The following is a 20035-nucleotide window of genomic DNA, read 5'->3' as shown; positions in this document are numbered from 1 at the left end:
TCATGTTTTTGTTTGTTTGTTTTTGCTCTAAGTTGTCATATAACTTCACTATTTCTCAAATTGGATTAGGGTCTATAGGTATGCCTTATGGCAATCCTGAAGCCACATAAAAAATGCATTTTCAATATGAGATTACAAGGTATTTTGCTAAAAGTGCAAAGTTTTTGCACCTGTGGCACAGCTGCAGTGACAGCTTCATAAATTTTCTTTTTCTACAGTGGTTCTTACACTGAATTCAATTATCTTGAAATGGTGGGTAACCACAGCTGCAGACCTCAATCTACAGTACATATTAAGCAATCCATCTTTTTCTTGTAATATCATGACTTTTCTCTGCATCTTGGGAGCACTTCCAGCATCACTAGTGGCACTTCATATGGGTCCAATAGTGTTATTCAGTGTTTATGGAAATGCACTAAAAATGATGAAAAATATGTGAAAACTGTAAGAGATTACTTTTACTGTCATATGCAGTTTACTGGAGAAATGAACTGCTCACACAGAGATGATTAGCTTTACATGATATTTTAAGTGGATACTTCAGCTCACCACAATAGCAACAGGACTTGGCTGTGAAATTATTATAGTAGTATACTATATACTACAGGTAATTTTATGCAGTTATGATTTAATACTACCTCTTCACATCTGTTAACATTTCTCTTGACTGCTAATGGTACCATGTATAGTCTTTATTTGTGCATGTTTTATTAAATTTTAACTTTTTATAGGAAATTTGTATATTTCTGGATAGTAAATGATAAAATAGACTAGTATCTTCCTATATTTTATACATTTATTTCATACCTCTTTTGCTTAATTTTTTCACTATTTCTAGACCACATGGTTTATCTGCAAGTTTTTTTTCAAATTGTCACAAATCTCCAAAAACTTTTCCAATATGTTGGAAAAACTCCATGTATAATAGACCCATGCAGTTTAAACCCATGTTGTTCGTGGGTCAACTGTATGTTAACATCAGACAAAATAGGCCTTAAATCAGAAAGGTCACAAGAGATAAAGAAGGATATTGTATGTTAGTAAAAGTTCAATACAGCAAGAAGATACAGCAATAATGAACATTTATGCACTTAATAAGATAACATCAAAATAAATGAAGTGAAAATTGACAGAACTAAAGGGAAAAATAGTTCTACTGTAATAGTTGGAAACATCAATATGTCATTCCAATAATGGATAGAACAGTGAGATAGAAGGTGGAAACACAGGACTTAAAAACACAATAAGCCAACTTGAATTAACAGACATCTAAATTAAATTATGTTTGCAGTTCAGTCAAGGTTAAGGTTATTTTTAGGGCCTAACTGGCTTCGTCTGCTCTAGGATTATCCAGACCTGGTCTGCATTTAAAAATTTGCTTCAGTACTCCCTTTTAGGATCAAGTAATACACAACACTATATCCAACAACAACTACTGCAGAATACCTATTCTTCTCAAATGCACATTAGTTATTCTCCAGGGTAAACCATATGTTAGGTCACAAATTAAGTCTCAATAGATTTTAAAATATAGATATTATACAAAGTATATTCTATGACCACAACAGTATGAAGTTAGAAAATAATAAAAAGAAAACTGGAACATTTATAAATTTGTGGAAATAATTTAAATAATATACCTTTAAACAACTCATAAGTAAAAGAAAAAAATCACAAGGGAAATTGAAAAATACTCAGAGATGACTGAAAACAGAAACAAAACATACAGAAACTTACGGGATGCAGCAAAAGTTGTGCTAAAGGGGATATTTATAGCTATAGGTGCTTGCATTTAAAGAGAAGAAAAATCTCAAATCAGATATCTAACATTACATCTTAAGGACCCAGAAAAAGAGCTAACTAAAGGCTGGGAGCAGTGGCTCATGCCTGTAATCCCAGCACTTTGGGAGGCTGAGGGGGGTGAATCACCTGAAGTCAGGAGTTCAAGACCAGCCTGGCCAACATGGTGAAACCCTGTCTCTACTAAAAATACAAAAATTAGCCAGGCATGGTGGCAGGTGCCTGTAATCTCAGCTACTTAGGAACCTGAGGTGGGAGAATCAGTTGAACCTGTGAGGTGGAGGCTGCAGTGAGCCATGATCATGCCACTGCACTCCGGTATCGGTGACAGAACTAGACTCCATCTCAAAACAAACAAACAAACAAACAAACAAAACTAAGTTCAACGGTATCAGAAGGAAGGAAATAAGGGCAGAGACAAAAAAATTAAAGAATAGAAAAACAATAGAGAAAATCAATTAAACCAAGAATTGGTTGTTTGAAAAGATCAACCAAATTGACAAACCCTTATCTAACTAGACTAAGAAAATGACTTAAATTACCAAAATCAGAAATGAAGACGGGGATATAAATACTGATTCTACAGAAATAAAATATAAGAAAGTACTAAGAACAACTTACTATAACAAATTGAATAACATGGATGAAATGGCTCAATATCTAGGAACACAGTAGCATTGACATAAATCAATACTGACTCATTAAGAAATAGAAAATTATGTAAGTACATAATTAATAAGGAGACTGAATTAGTAATCAAAAAACTCTTGACAAAGAAATGCCCCAGATCTGATGCCTTCCTTGGTGAATTCTACCAAACATTTAAAGACCAACTAACATCAGTCTTTTTTAGATTCTTCCAAAAAATTAAAATGAAGGGAACATTTCCAAATTTGTTCTGTGAGGTTAGTATTAATTTGATATCATAGCCATACAAAGATACTATATGAAAATAAAACTGCACAGTAATATCCCTTATGAACACTAACATTTATGAACAGTAATATCCCTTATGAACAATAATCTTCAACAAATACTACCAAACTGAACTCGGCAGCATATTAAAAATATGTACCAGCTGGGCATGGTGGCTTCTGCTTGTAATCTCAGCATTTTGGGAGGCCAAGACAAGTGGATCACTTGAGGCCAGGAATTTGAGACCAGCCTGGCCAACATGGCGAAACTCCATCTCTACTAAAAATACAAAAAATTAGCCAGGTGTGGTGGGGTGTGCTTGTAATCCCAGCTTCTCAGGAGGCTGAGGCAGGAGAATTGCTTGAACCCAGGCAGTAGAGGTTGCAGTAAGCTGAGGTCACATCATTGCACTCCACTCCAGCCTGGGCGACAGAGCGAGATTCTGTCTCAGAAAAAAACAAAGAAAAAAAAAATAAAAAAAGATTATATACCATGACCAAGCAGGAATTTTTTCTGTTTATTTCTGTAATACAAGGATGGCTCAACATATGAAAGCCAAGTAATGTAATACATCACATTAATAGAATGGAGGGAAAAACATAATGTCAATTGATGAAGAGAGAAACCACTGACATATTTCAACACTCTTTCATGATAAGCAATGCACATGTGATAAATCAACACACAGAAATAGAAGGAAACTACGTTAATGTAATAAAAACCATGTATTAAAAATACACAGCTAATGTCATACTCAGGGGTAAAAGACTGAAGGTTATATTCAGCATAATATGGAAGTTCTAGCCAGAGCAAATAGGCAATAAAAAATAAATAAAAGGCATACAGATTGGAAAGAAGTAATTTTTTTGTGTGTTCTTATATGATTTTATATGTAGAAAGCCCTAAAGAGTCTATCCACTAAAAATGGTTAGAATAAATAGACTCAGCAAAGGAGCAGAATACAGAATCAACACACAAAAATCATTTGTGTTTGTATATACTAACAATAGAAAATCCTAAAAGGAAATTCAGAAAACAATTTTAGGTACTATAGCATCAGAAAAGATAAATCAAGGAGGCAAAAGACTTGTACACTGAAAACTACAAAATGTTGCTGAAATGTATTAAAGAATAAATGGAGATGTATAAATCCATTCATGTACATTGATAGGAAGACTTAATATTGTTAAGATATTATATAGTAGTACCCAAAGCAATCTACAGGTTCAGTGCGATCTCTATCAAAATACCAAAGGTGTTTTTGCAGTAATAGAAAAATATATCCAAAAACTTATATGGAATCCAAAGGGACCCCCGATAGTCAAAATAATTTTAATAAAGAACAACATTGGAGATCTCGCACCTCCTGCTCTCACACCTCCTGATTTTAAGAGTTGTTAGAAAGCTATAAATCATAACAGTGTAATAGTGTGGTGCTGCTATAAAGACAGATGTATAGAACAATGAAAAATATAGAAAGCCAAGAGGCCCTCAAAAGTATGAGTAAATGGTTTTAGACAAGGGTACCAAGACCATTCAATGGCAAGGACAGTCTTAAAAAAATGATGCTGGTGAGCGTGGTGGCACATATCTGTAATTCCAGCTACTCAGGAGGCTGAGACAGAAGAATCACTTGAACCTTGGAGGTGGAGTTTGCAGTGAGCAGAGACGGGGCCACTGCATTCCAGCCTAGGTGACAGAGTGAGACTGTATCTCAAAAACAGAAAAAAAAAATGCTGGGAAAACTGGGTATTGACATGCAAAAGAATGAAGTTGGATTCTTACCTAACACCATATTCTCAAAGTAACTCAACATGGATTAAAGGCCTACATATAAGACTTAAGATTATAAAGCTCCCAGAAGAAAGCACAGGGGGAAAGCTTGATGACACTGGATTTGGCAATGATTTATTGGATATGACACCAAAAGCATAAGCCACAAAAGAAAATATAGACAAATTTTACTTTATCAAAATTTATAACACCTTTATGTTTTTTTAAAGGACACTATCGACGATGAAAAGGCAACACACAGAACGGGAAAAATTTTTCAAAACACATATTTGATAAGAGATTAATATTCAGAATATATAGATAACTCCTAAAACTCAACAACAACAAAATGAACAAATTGATTAAAAAATGGGCCAAGGACTTGAGTAGACATTAAAAAAAAAGATATTCAGATGGCCCATAAGCATATGAAAAGACACTCAACATCACTAGTTATTAAGGAAATGCAAATTAAAACCAAAATGAGATACCACCTCATCCTCAATGGAATGGCTACTATCAAAAGACAGAAGGGAGGGAGAAAGAAAGGAGATAGGAATTAAAAATATCAGGTGTAGTTGAGGATGTGGAGAAGTTGGAACTCTTGTGCATTGTTGATAGGAATGTAAAATGGTACAGCTGCTGTGGAAAATGGTGCAGCTATTGTGGCAGTTGCTCAAAAAATTAGAAATAGAATTACTATATGATCCAGCAATTCCACATCTGAGTATATACCCAAAATAATTGAAAGCAGAATCTGAAAGATATTTTCACATCCATGTTTATGGCAGCATTATTCACAAAAGCCAAAAAGTGAAAGCAACCCATGTGTCCATTGATGGATGAATGGATAAACAAATTGTAGTATGTTCATACAATGCAATATTGTTCAGATTGAAAGTGTTAAACATAATTTTACCATCTTGCTCAACAATTCTACTCCTAGAAATATACCCAAGAGAAATGAAAACAGATACTCAAATGCTTGTACACAAATGTTCAAATGTACATGTTTGTACTGCATGTATTCATATTTGTCCTGCAAATGCAAAAATCTGAATACTGTACCATATGTATGTATACACACATATGCATGTGTGTATGTATCTCTATATATAATATGCTATTGGTGAATATTCTTAACATTGTGTAGGTAACCACCCAACACTTTTTTTACAATGATGCAAAAATATAAAAAGGAGTATTATTAAGTGAGAATATTTGTATACAATTTCCCTATCCCAGAGAATGTCTCCATCATGCATATTGACCCAATGATCCCTTATATACTCCTCTTACAAGAAAAACTGAGACATGATGAAAAATTTTGGAGAGTTTATTTGAGCAAACAGCAATTTGTAAATCAAGAAACACCAAACCAAAAGAAGCATAAGGGACAGGTTTTTACAGAGTGAATGTGGAAATAAAGAAAATATTTGATGGGTTACAGTTGTACAGTTGCCTTATTAGGTCTATTCCATTAGAAAGTCCCTAGTTATGTAAGTTAGTTGGCTGCTTCTGACTGGTTGAGCATGTATCATATATCTCTGATAACCTGCTTTAAAGTCTGCTCTATCTGAAACTAATTGGCTATCCCCAGTTTCTTTTCATTAGTACTAGCATTCAGATATTAAATTGTACCAGCATCATTTATTGTACAGATCTTATTTTCCCATTGAATTACATTGGCAACTCAATAGTGTACAATTGCCTAGGTTCAGCTCATGTGGAGAAATGGTAAATGACCTAGTGAAGAAAAAGCTAGAAATCCTCAGGGTGCCCAGGCAGGGCTCCTCCTCTCTAGAATTGAATTTTTGTTATTCTCATTACTTCTACCACTCTCCGATGTCTTTGGAAATACAAAAAATACCACTGTTATTATTTGTCTAGTGTTTTTTCCAGGTGTTGAAGTGGGAGCATTGGCCTAATACAACTTAGTAACTATATCTTTTTTTAGGAGTGGAACACAGAATGACATAATATGATTCCTTCTTGTAGACGGCAAGCCACCCAGATGCCGAGGCAAGGGATTGAGGGCATGAGCTGTTCCAGTATAATAAAATATATAAAATAAGAATAGTTATACTAGATATAGATAATAGATATGATTATGTATGAATATCATTAATCATTAGTTTGTAGCAGTTACTCTTTATTCCAATATTATAATAATCCTTGCTCTACAATTATAACTTAGGAAAAACCAGGCCATACAGAGATAGGAGCTGAGGGGACATAGTGAGAAGTGACCAGAAAACAAGAATGTGAGCCTTCTGTTATGCCCGGGCAGGACCACCAGAGGGCTCCTTGGTCTAGCGGTAATGCCAGCGTCTGGGAAGATGCCCGTTGCCAAGCGGACCGTGTTCTAGTGGTAGCGTCAGTCTCAAGGAAAAACACCCGCTACTTAGCAGACCAGGAAAGGGAGTCTCCCTTTCCCCAGAGGAGTTCACAGAAGACTCTACTCCTCCACCTCCTCTGGAGGGCCTGACATGAGTCAGGCCCACCTGCAGTTATCCGGAGGCCTAACCGTCTCCCTGTGATGCTGTGTTTCAGTGGTCACGCTCCTAGTCCGCCTTCATGTTCCATCCTGTACACCTGGCTCTGCCTTTTAGATAACAGTAGCAAATTAGTGAAAGTACTAGAAGTCTCTGATATGCAGAAATAATAGCGTAAGTTCTCTCTCTCTCTCTCCTCTCTTTCTCTCTGCCTCGGCTGCCAGGCAGGGAAGGGCCCCCTGTCCAGTGGACACATGACCCACATGACTTTACCTATCATTGGAGATGGCTCTCACTCCTTACCCTGCCCCTTTGTCTTGTATCCAATAAATATCAGCGCGGCCTGACATTCGGGGCCACTACTGCTCTCCGTGTTTTGGTGGTAGTGGTCCCCCGGGCCCAGCTGTCTTTTCTTTTATCTCTTTGTCTTGTGTCTTTATTTCTACGATCTCTCCTCTCCACACACGGGGAGAAAAACCCACCGACCCTGTGGGGCTGGACCCTACACTTCCAAATTAAAATAAAATTGTAATGAATCAGGATTTATAAGCTGATATACAAAATAAAGTATAAATAATGTTTATTATCATTATACAATTATTTAGCTATTAAAGAAGAATGAACTCCATTACTTTATGCTTATGAATGACCCATACTCTCATTTTATGAACTTGGAAACTTTATTTGATAACCCATCCTTGATATTAAGATTCACATTATTAATATCAGGCTGGATGCAGTGGCTTATTCCTATAATTCCAGCACTGTGGGCAACCCAGGCAGGGTGAGTGGATCACTCTAGCCCAGGAGTTCGAGACCAGCCTAGCCAACATGGCAAGACCTTGTCTCTACAAATAATTAAAAAATAATTAGCCGGGTGTGGTGGCAGGTGCCTGTAGTCCTAACTGCTCGGGAGGCTGAGGTGGGAGGATCACTTGAGTCAGGGAGGCAGAGGTTGCAGTGAGCCGAGATCGCAACACTGCACTCCAGTCTGGGTGACAGAGTGAGACCTTGTCTCAAATAAATAAATAAATAAATAAATAAGATTCACTATTATAATTCAAATAATCATTTCAATAATATATAATTATGTTTTCTATTCAGTAATTAAGTAGTAATGCTAGTTACAAGGCTGAAAAAGTATTCCTGAAAATCTTCAATTTATGAACTGAAGTTTGATGTTATAACAAGATAGATATTCAAACCACCACCTTCAGGTACAGTTAATGTAGTAGATTGCACTCTGAAATATCCAAATTAATGCCCAAATTAAAAAATAATATTAAAGAATAAAGATGCCAACGTGGTTGTAGGTATATGTTAAGGATGTGTCATTTCTAAGGTATATTCTTATGGGGAAAACTAGTCTTAAAACATATGGGTATTCTATGGACCTAACTGGTGTATGTAGAATTCATTTGGATTTTTTTCTGAGGAAAATCTTCAAACATGAAGTAGAAAGAATATGCCTATTATTTCACGGAACACATTTTCTTTTCTTTTTCTTTTTTCTTTTTTCTTTTGTTATGAAACAGAGTCTCCCTCTGTCGCCCAGGCTTGAATGCAGTGATGCCGTCCTGGCTCACTGCAACCTCCACCTCGTGGGTTCAAACAATTCTCCCACCTCAGTGCCCATCCCCGCCTGCCTCACCTCCAGTAGCTGGGATTACAGGAGCGCACCATCATGATCAGCTAAGTTTTTGTATTTTTTGTAGAGAGGAGGTCTTGTTATGTTGCCCGAATTTGTCTGGAACTCCTGAGCTCAGGTGATCTGCCCGCCTTGGCCTCCCAAAGTGTTGAAATTACAGGCATGAGCCACTGCGCCCAGTCGTGGCATATTTTCATTGCCTAGATTAAACACTGTATTTTGCTATATTTGTTGTTACTTTTTGCACAAAACATTTGAAATTCTTAAGTATTGCATCTCTAAAAGTTAAGCACATTTTTTACAGAACCACAATGCATATTAGTATCGCAGCCAGTAAATATAACAATAATTTCTTAATATTATAAATAGTTCAATTTTAATAAAAATTAACCTCTTTGTTCCTAAAATGTCTTTTACAGTTGATTTGCTTAAACCATATCCAATACAAAACTATGCATTTGACTTGTTTGTTATGTCAGTAGTCACATTCGCATCCATAACTTGGCGGTGTTTAGAAGGGCACCGTGTAATAGAAACCTTTAAAATAAATTGGAAACGCTGACATTTCCCAGGGAGCAGGAGCGAGTGCACAGGCTTATGGGAAATGTACTTTTTTTCTGGTATTGGCGCGGGGGGAGGGGGGGAGGGGTGGGTCTTTTTGCGCGCGCGCATTCCCTCCACTTGTTGGTAAATTGACTCCCCTCAGGGGCTGGGCCACACCACTGGGGAGCAGGGAGGGGCGGGTGAACCCCAGAGGGTTAGGCGAGGGTCCAGGGGCATTGGCGTCTCTGTCGCGGGAGGCGTGCGTGGGCTTCAAGTAATGCAAACGGGTGGGAGGCTGAGGCCGGGGGATCGCTTGAGCCGGGGAGGCGAAGGCGACGGTGAGCCGAGATGGCGCCACTGCACTCCAGCCGGGGTGAACAGAGACAGAAAGAGAGAGAGAGAGAGAGACCCTGTCTCAAAAAAAAAAAAAAAAAAAAAAAAAAAAAAAAAAAAAAAAAAAAAAAAGAAAAGAAAAGAAAAAGGAAACAAGTTTAGAGAGGTGAACTGACTTACCCAAGATCATATAACCAGCAGCTGCAGGAACCTAGTTTTTGAACTCTGTTCTCCATGTCTCCTTGTTCTTTTTAATTATCCACCGTGTCTAAAACCCAGCATCATTATTCACAGCATTGAGCACTGATGTGCCTTCACAGGAAACTTTGCCGCGTGTGTTTCCGGGATTCTTGATGTTTCTTCTGAGCTCCAGGGTCAGGCAGTATGATTGATGTTTCTAAGCCAGGTAAGCCTTGTCCAGCATTTGTCCTTGAGGGACTCTGTTTGAATTCGTAAATGGCCCAGGCCTTGATTCTCAGAGAAAGTATGTTATCTGAAGGTCAGGTTGAAGATTCCAACTGAATTTACTTTGTCCCCTTGTCCCAGCATCCTTGGAACAAAGTAGCTTTTGAGGTAATAAGGAGTAGTTCATAAGAACCCACGTGGAAGGTCACACTTCTGATCTGAGACCTTTCAGCAGAGCCTGAGGGCAAAGTGGAAAAGGCCAGGAAAGAACATGTCCGGAACTGCCTCCTCACTGAAGACATTCTTGCCGCTCCTGTACAGTTAAGTAATACTTGGTGATGTCAGCACATGCGGAAACCAGGGCAGACTGTCCAGTGGATGGGCTTTCAGGAGGAGATTAGCTGCCAGCGTGAGCAAGGGGCAGGCAGCACAGGAGAGGACATGTCACTGCCCACTGTGAGGATTGTGAGAACACAGTCTGGGGAAGGCATCGCCTAGATGGGGAACTCGTCCCTGTGCTCCTCCATCAGCCTGCTCCTTCCTGTCTACTCACTGTCTTTGAAGCCTGTAGAGATGCATCATTGTTCCTATTCTGATGTTACAAAAATCAAGTGACAGTGTTGTATAAAGGTGAAAAAAATGGGCCTAGAAGATATGACTTATTTAATCATGTCATTTGTTAGTGGCATACTCAGAAAATAACTCATTAGGGCTGGGCTCAGTGGCTCATGCCTGTAATCCCAGCACTTTGGGAGGCCAACGTGGGAGGACTGCTTGAGCCCAGGAATTCAAGACCAGTCTGGGCAACATAGTGAGACCCGGTCTCTAGAAAAAAAAATTACCTGGCTGTGGTGGTGCGTACCTGTAGTCCTACTTAAGAGGCTGTGACTTGAGGATCACTTGAGCTTCAGCCCAGGAGTTCAAGGCTGCAGTGAGCTGTGAATCGTGCCACTGTGGTCCAGCCCAGGCAACAGAGCCAGACCCCATCTCAAAACAAAAAACAAAAAAGTCTAAGTGCCATCCAGTCTTAAACAATTAAGCCATATCAAGTTTTTAAAATTAAAAGATCCTTTTGAGAAACTGCAACTGAGTTAAAACAAACAATTAAAACTCCCCCATTGTTTTCTGGAAATGTTGAGGAGGATTTTCTAACTGAAGGGACAAGTGCTATCATTAAGAAGGCTGAGAAACAGTACAGCCAGGGCATTTTTTCCAGTGTTTTAATGATGGCTCAGTCTTTCTTTTCTGTATTGTAATTTGCTTAATTGACTGTCTGCTGTTTTAAACTTTTCTTTTAACCAATGGGAGGGGAACATGCACTTTTTATGAATCAGTAGGAAATATTTACACTGATTTAATGAAGAATTGCATGTCTAAACTTTTGGTGACCTGTCAGAGTCAGCATGGACATGTGGGTGTTCCTCCACAGGGTCTTTCCTGTTCTTCGGGTTAAAGGGACATTGCCCTCGGGGGCCTTGCATGCAAGTTTTGTAGGCAGGTGAGCCTGTGTGCTGCACGGCAGCCAGGCTGCACAGGATCTCATTCTCTTTCCTTCTTCCCCAGCTTTACCTTTATAATTCTCTTCCATTCTCCATGAGTAACAAGAAACGAACGGACCTCAGGTGAGTTGTTTATTCTCACTTTGTTTTACAATGGACTTTGTGAGATTTATAAGGGGACAGAAATTAAAACAGAAAAAATAGAAATAGATAAAACTCAACATCAGGGAAACTATAAAGTAGCAGGTCAGTAACTGAGCATAGTCAGTTTTCGATACATGCAGGTCCTGTAATGTCCCAGATTATCCAAGTTGAGCTGCAGATTTGCCTCTGATCTTTCTGACAGCAAAAGAGAATTCAAAGAAAAGTCTTTCAGGAGATGAAAACATTGGGGTTCAAGTGGACAGTTTTTCAGTGGTCTTGCTTCATCCAGAGATAAGATTCAGAGTATCCAGAAGAAGGCTGAATGGTCTGCATGCCCTTAACATAGCTCTGCTTGAACAATTCCCTCCCTTCATCTGTGGTACTACACGTGAGACTGCCACTCACTCTGCTTCCTTGCTGACACTTGGTGTTGTCAGACTTTAGACTTCTTGCCAATGTAACTTCTGTGAAAACTCTGTCATTTTAATATGTATTTTTCAGATTACTAATGAGCTTATCTATCTTATATTTATGTTTTTTTGTGAACAGATTACTATTCTTGAATCATTTTTCTATATTATTTTTAAGGCTCTTCTATATATTATGGAGAATAATTCTTTGTGTATTATATTTGTTACCAACTCTCCAAGTTTTTCTCTTGTATTTTACTTATGCAGTGCCTTTGGCTTTATGAGAATGTTTTTATCTAGGCTGATCTGTTGAGTTTTTTGTATTTGAGTTTTTAAAATCTTATTTTAAAGTTCTTATTTAATTCAATATAATGATGTTTTTTTTTTTTTTTGAAATGGAGTCTTGCTCTGTCACCCAGGCTGGAGTGCAGTGACACAATCTCAGCTCACTGCAACCTCCACCTCCTGGGTTCAAGGGATTCTCGTTCCTCAGCCTCCTGAGTAGCTGGGTCTACAGGTGCGTGCCACCACGTCCAGCTAATTTTTTGTATTTTTAGTAGAGATGGAGTTTCACCATGTTAGCCAGATGGCCTCGATCTCCTGACCTCATTATCTGCCTGCCTCGGCCTCCCAAGGTGCTGGGATTACAGGTGTGAGCCACCATGCCCAGCCAATATAATGATATTTTTTAAAAAAATGTTGTTTAGGCCGGGCGCAGTGGCTCACGTCTGTAATCCCAGCACTTTGGGAGGCTGAGGCGGGCAGATCACCTGAGGTTGGGAGTTCGAGATCAGCCTGGCCAATATGGTGAAACCCCATCTGTACTAAAAATACAAAAATTACCTGGGCGTAGTGGCGGATGCCTGTAATCCCAGCTACTTGGGAGGCTGAGGCAGGAGAATCACTTGAACCTGGGAGGCGGAGGTTGCAGTGAGCTGAGATCATGCCACTGCACTCCAGCCTGGGTGACAGAGCGAGGCTCCATCTCAAAAAAAAAAAAAAAAAAAAGAAAAAAGAAAAAACGTTGTTTTATGTTTATACACTGCTGGTGGGAATGTAAATTAGTTCAGCCACTGTGGAAAGCAGTTTAGTGATTTCTCAAAGAACTTAAAACAGAACTACCATTCTACCTAGCAACCTCATTAGTGAGTATATACCCAAAGGAATATAAGTCATTCTGCCATAAAGACACATGCACACATATGTTCATCGCAGCACTATTCACAATAGCAAAGACATGGAATCAACCTACATACCATTCAATAGTAGACTGGATAAAGAATATATTGTACATATGCACCATAGAATACTATGCAGCCATAAAAACGAATGAGATCATGTCTTTTGCAGCAACAAAAGGTGGAGCTGGAGGCCATTATCCTGAGTGAACTAACACAGGAACAGAAAACCAAATACTGTATATTCTCACTTGTAAGTGGGAGCTAGACATTGAGTACACATGAACACAAAGAAAGGAACAAGAGACACTGGGGACTATTTGAGGGTAGAGGATAGGAGGAAGGTGAATGTCGAAAAACTACCTGTGGAGTACTATGCTTATTACCTGGGTGACAAAATAATCTGTAAACCAAAATTCATGACATTCAACTTACCTATATAACAAACCCGTACATGTACCCGTGAACCTAAAATAAAAGTTTTTTAAATTTTTAAATTAATATACTATTTCTAGTGTTTTCTTTTTTCTTTCTTTTCTTTTTTTATTTTTATTTTCAACAGAGACAGGGTCTCATTATGTTGCTCAGGTGTGTCTTGAACTCTTGGGCTCAAGCAATCCTCCTACCTCAGCCTCCCAAAGTGCTGGGAAAACAAGCATGAGCCACCACACCTGGCCTACTTCTAGTATTTTTCAATACTAGAAAAATATTTAAGTCTTGACTCAATCGGGAACTCATTATTGTAGATAATATGAAGACAAATCTAATTTTACTTTTTTCCACATAATACCAGTTGCAGCGAACCCTAGTTATTAGCGTTTTTCTCCAGTGAATTATAATGCCACAGTTATCATTACATGTATTACTATGTCTGTGTAATTTTTCTTCCATTCGTCCTTAATTAATTCTCCATTAGGTTCATCTTGTCCTGTCTCACCCTTTTTACTGGTCTTACTGAGTGACAGCTGGCATCCTTACCTTGCACCTGATTTTCAGAGATAACTCAGGAAGTGTTAGCAAACACGAGAATACTTTTTTATTTTTGACGAAGTCTTGTTCTGTCGCCAGGTTGGAGTGCAGTGGCGCGATCTCAACCTACTGTAACCTCTGCCGCCCGTGTTCAAGCAATTCTGCTTCAGCCTCCCAAGTAGATAGGACTACAGGCGTGCGCAAACACGCTCAGCTAAATCTCATATTTTTAGTTGAGATGGGGTTTCACCATGTTGGCCAGGGTGGTCTCGATCTCTTGACCTCGTGATCTGCCTGCCTCAGCCTCCCAAAGTGCTGGGATTACAGACATGAGCCACTGTGCCCGGCCAACAATGGAATACTTTCTGTAGGCTTGGAGTCCTTATTCACTATCCTGTTATGTAAGTTTCTTCCTACACCTTACTTGCCAGGAGAAATTTTTTTTTAAGTTTTGATGTCCATTATACCTTTTGTGTTTTCTGTACCTTTAAAGATAGATTTTGATTACTAATTTGATTTCTTAGTTGGTTTATAGTTTTTCTGGTTTTCTAATAACTCTGGTACAATTTTGGATACACATTTATTGTATTTTTTCACACACTTATTTTAAAATTGTACATTTTTAAAGGTTTTTTATTTATATTAATCTTTAAAAGGCATGATTCTTAAAATCTTTAATCTGTAGTTAATGTTAATTTTTCATTCCAGTTTTTATCACTTATTATATTGCACTTTAATATGGAAACTGTTGATTAGAAAATGAAAAACTGTCTTCTGGCTGGTCAAACATCTGAAGACCTAGGTTGGCTACTGGGTTTTTTCAACATGCTCCCAATCTTTTGTTGTTAAAGGAATTAGAATGTTTATTACATTTATAAGGTTAATTTTTATTCAAATGGCTTTCTTCTTTTTGTCTTTTGTTACTGCTTTTAATTATTTGGAGAAGGTTATATGCTTTTCATAATGATGACATCCCATTGAAACCCATCTGTCTCCCACCTCCCTATTGTGGGGTGGCTATTTCAAGTTCATCAGATAAGCCAGAAGCTAATCTCCACCTCTTAAATTGGTATGTGAAAAAACAGAAAAAGCCCCATACAAAAGAGTATACCTGAAAACAAATATACCTGAAACTAATAGTGTGCTAAAACTGCCAAGATTTTACTCACATTTTTGTATCAGTGTATTCACATCTAGCATAATAAATGGCCAATAAAATACTGTAGAAATAAATAACAAAGGCTGGACGTGGTGGCTCATGCCTGTAATCCCAGCAATTTGGGAGGCTGAGGCAGGCAGATCACGAGGTCAGGAGATTGAGACCATCCTGACTAACACGGTGAAACCCTGTCTCTACTAAAAATACAAAAAATTAGTCGGGCGTGGTAATGGGTGCCTGTAGTCTCAGCTACTCGGGAGGCTGAGGCAGGAGAATGATGTGAACCCGGGAGGCAGACCTTGTAGTGAGTTGAGATCATGCCACTGCACTCCAGCCTGGGAGACAGAGTGAGACACCATCTCAGAAAAAAAAAAAAAAAAAAAAAAAGGAAATAACAAAGTATAAGAAAAACAAAAACATAGACCATTTTTCAACCTCAACGTGGGAACCTGACTGTCAGAGCTAAAGTATACTTCCAGTACACATTTTTGTTTTTAGATAGTGGGGTCTCACTCTCTTGCCCAGGATGGAGTGCATTTGTTCAGTCATGGCTCACTGCAGCCTTGACCTTCTGGGCTCAAGCAATGTTCCAATCTAAGCCTCCCATGTAGCTGGGACTACAGAAGTGCACACTCACACTTGGCTAACTTTTTTTTTATTTTTAAAAAATTTTATTTATTTATTTATTTATTTAGAGACAGAGCCTCGCTCTGTCGCTAGGCTGGAGTGCAGTGATGCCATCTTGGCTCACTGCAACCACCGCCTCCCAGGTTCAAGCAATTCTGCCTCAGCCTCCGAGTAGCTGGGACTACAGGCATGTGCCACTATGCCCAGCTAATTTTGGTATTTTTAGTAGAGTTGGGGTTTCACCATGTTGATCTCTTGACCTCGTAATCCGCCTAACTCCGCCTCCCAAAGTGCTGGGATTACAGGTGTCAGCCACTGTGCCCGGCCTAACTTTTTATTTTTTAGAGACAGGGTCTCCCTATGTTGCCCAGACTGGTCTTGAACTCCCAGGCTGAAGTGATTTTCCAGCTTCAGCCTCCCAAAATGCTGGATTACAGGCATGTGCCACCATTCCCAGCCCTAGTATACATTTTTTAAGAGCTCTCCGAAAGGGAGAAAATTAGTCATTCCCAAATACACCTCACTATACATCTGCCTTCCAAACTTTTCTTCTATTCATCCAGGTGGGTTTTTAATTTAATTAATTAATTAATAAATTAATTTAGATGGAGTCTCGCTCTGTCACCCAGGCTGGAGTGCAGTGGCGCAATCTTGGCTCACTGCAAGCTCCGCCTCCTGGGTTCACGCCATTCTTCTGCCTCAGCCTCCCGAGTAGCTGGGATTACAGGCACCCGCCACCACGGGTGGCTTATTTATTTATTTATTTTGTATTTTTAGTAGAGACGGGATTTCCCCATGTTAGCCAGGATGGTCTTGATCTCCTGACCTCGTGATCTGCCCGCCTTAGCCTCCCAAAGTGCTGGGATTACAGGCGTGAGCCACCGTGCTTGGCCCCAGGCAGGTTTTAAGTACAACTGAAAGAAAAGATAAAGCTTGTGGTTCATTCATCCACTTCCTACTAGAGTGGAAGTAGTGTCCTAACACTTCAGGTGTTCTTAGTAAACTAAGCTGGAGGAATTTTTCCCTTGTTCTAGTCCAGAGCAAATACTTGTTTATCGAGAAATATATAACTCCTTCCCCTATCTGTGTTAGTCACCTATAAAGAGATGAATACAGGCTGGTATTCTGTTCCTCTAGGCTCCTCACTCAACAGAGCTGATGTTACAGAGTTCATATTTTCTGAGAAGAAATTTTTTTACAATAAAGGTACCAGAGAGAGGTTGAATGCCATCAGCTCTGTGTACTTGGGTACATTTTTGGATGAGTAAGCTAATAAATTATCTGTTGTTCTATAATTATGTTTGCACCCTGCCTGAGAGAAAAAGATCTTCATTGCCCTGTCCCTTGAAAGCACTGACAAGGGGTTATCAAAAAAGACACTTCTGAAAATGGCTTATCTTTCTAGATTACCATAAAACACCATTTTAGTTGACACTGATATTCAGCAGACACTTTTTGAGCTCTTCCTGAAATGTTTGCCATCTCCACCTAACGATAAGTTTATGGAGTCTGAAAAATTAATCTGTAGAGGGCATTTTTCCTCAAAGCAGTCTCCATTGGCTTTTTAGCAGTTTTTTTTTTTTTGAGATATAATTTTTGTAATTTAACATTCATCCACTGTGTGTACAATTCAGTGATATTTATTAAATTTTAACAGTTGTGCAAACATCGCCACAATCCAATTTTACATTTATATCACCCAAAAACCTTCCTTCGTGCCAATATGCTGTCAATTCCCACTGTAACCCCCAGCCAATCACTGATCTGCCCTGTCTCTATAAAACTATCTTTCAGCCTGGCCAACATGGTGAAACCCTGTCTCTAACAAAAAATATAAACTTCAGCCAGAGGTGGAGGCACGTGCCTGTAGTCCCAGCTGCTCAGGAGGCTGATATGGGAGAATCGCTTGAACCTGGGAAGCAGAGGTTGCAGTGAGCCAAGATTGTGCCACTGCACTCCAGCCTGGGAGACAAAGTGAGACCCTGTCTCAAAAAAAAAAAAAAAAAAGTCTTTCTAAACATTCATATAAATATTTAGTCTTTTATGTCTAACTCCTTTTATTTAACAAAATGATTGTTTTAGGTTCATCCATGTTGTAGGGGTTCCGGTTTCTCCATATCCTCAACGTCATTTGTTATTGTCTGTTTTTATAATAACCATTCTAGTAATTATGTAGTGGTATCTCATTGTATGTTTAATTTGTAGTTCTCTAGTGACTAATGATGTTTGCTTTGTTTGCATGTGTGTATTTTCTTTATTTTTTGAGACAGAGTCTCGTTCTATCACCCAGGCTGGTGTGCAGTGGTGCCTTCATGGCTCACTGCAACCTCCGCCTCCCGGGTTCAAGTGATTCTTCTGCCTCAGTCTCCTGAGTAGCTAGGAGTACAGACACAGGTCACCACGCCTGGGTAATTTTTGTATTTTTAGTAGAGATGGTGTTTCACTATGTTGACCAGGCTAGTCTTGAACTCCTGACCTCAGGCAATCCACCTGCTTCAGCCTCCCAAAGTGCTGGGATTACAGGTGTGAACCACCACATCTGGCCCTTGCATTTATATATTTTCTTTGATAAATGTCTCATTCAAGTCTTTTGCATGTTTTTAGAATTGGATTATTTGTCTTATTAAGTTGTAAGTCTTTTTTTTTTTTTTTTGAGACAGAGTCTCACTCTGTCACTCAGGCTGGGGTATAGTGGCACGATATCTTGGCTCACTGCAACCTCCTCCTCCCGGGTTCAAGCTATTCTCCCGCCTCAGCCTCCTGAGTATCTGGGACTACAGGCGCCCAGCACTACACCCGGCTAATTCTTTTATTAGTAGTAGAGATGGGGTTTCACCATGTTGGCCAGGCTGGTCTCGAACTCCTGACCTCAGGTGATCTGCCCGCCTTGGCCTCCCAATGTGCTGTGATTACAGACTTGAGCCACCGTGCCTGGCCAAATTACAAGTCTTTATATATTCAAGTTATAAGACTTATCAGAAATATTACTTGCAAATATTTTCTACTAATATATAGCTTTTCATTGTCTCAGTGTTATCTTTCGAATCACAATAGCTATCACTTTTAGTGAAATCTAGTTTACCATTTTTTTTGTATGAATTGTGCTTTGTCTTGTCTAAGAACTCTTTGCCTAACCAATGGTCACAAAGATTTTTCTTCCATAAGTTTTATACTTTTAGCCCTTATATCTGGGTCTTTGATTCATTTTGCTTTAATTTTCATATATTGTGTGAGGTAAAGGTCTAAGTTATTAATTTTTTTTTTTTTTTGGCATGGGGATATACAATTGTCCCAGCATGATGTGTGGACATACAATTTGTTTTAATGCCAAATTTAATTTCCTCTTGAAGTATCTTGGCACTTTTGTCAAAAATCAGTTGACCAAAAAAATAAAAATAAAAAAACCAAAAACCAAAGAGCATACATACAAAAGCAGAACAGGCAAAAAGATCAGTTGACCACTGACACATAGCATCCTGGGCATAAGTACTGTCTTGTACTTATGCCAGTGCCACACTGTCTTGATTATGGTAACTTTATAGTATACTTTATTTATTTATTTATTTATTTATTTATTTATTTATTTATTTATTTATTTTATTTTTATTTTTTGAGATGGAGTCTTGCTCTGTCACCCAGGCTGGAGTGCAGCGGTGTGGTCTCAGCCCACTGCAACCTCTGCCTCCCAGGTTCAGACAATTCTCTTGCCTCAGCCTCCTGAGTAGCTGGGATTACAGGCGCGTGCCACCACGCCTGCCTAATTTTTTGTATTTTTAGTAGAGACAGGGTTTCACCATGTTAACCAGGAAGTTCTGGATCTCCTGACCTTGTGATCTGCCTGACTCGGCCTCCCAAAGTGCTGGGATTACAGGCATGAGCCAACGCGCCCGGCCTATGGCATACTTTAAAATCAAGTAGTATAAGTTTTACAAATTCGTTCTCTTTCAAGATTGTTTTGGTTTCTTAGACATGACACCTAAAGCATGAGCTACCAAAGGAAAAAAAATGAATAATTTGGACATCGACAAAATTAAAACTTTTGTGCATCATCACAATATTCAGGCTTGTTTAATCCATAAACATGGAACATCTCTTTATTCAGTCCATGTAAATAAAAATTTTCATAAATTCACAAAG

The 20035-nt window shown here is 38.8% G+C and overlaps 1 long non-coding RNA gene across 30 annotated transcripts in view; it reads left to right on the top strand.

The window, feature by feature from the left end:
• LOC119618230 (uncharacterized) overlaps positions 1 to 20035 on the top strand; it is a 108199-nt gene that overhangs the window by 46256 nt on the left and 41908 nt on the right. For 18 of the 30 annotated variants that reach the window (XR_012093921.1, XR_012093933.1, XR_012093922.1 and 15 more), the window contains 2 exons: positions 9802 to 9913; positions 11476 to 11534. The exons of 1 other annotated variant lie outside the window; for it this stretch is intronic. This is a non-coding gene — a long non-coding RNA (uncharacterized lncRNA). 11 more of the 30 variants (XR_012093929.1, XR_012093939.1, XR_012093932.1 and 8 more) reach the window with 8 other exon arrangements.

This window comes from Chlorocebus sabaeus, chromosome 9, assembly GCF_047675955.1.
Source record: "Chlorocebus sabaeus isolate Y175 chromosome 9, mChlSab1.0.hap1, whole genome shotgun sequence".
NCBI classification, from domain to species: domain Eukaryota; kingdom Metazoa; phylum Chordata; class Mammalia; order Primates; family Cercopithecidae; genus Chlorocebus; species Chlorocebus sabaeus.
Note: the sequence above shows the minus strand (reverse complement) of the source record. Positions and strands in the feature narration are given on the sequence as shown.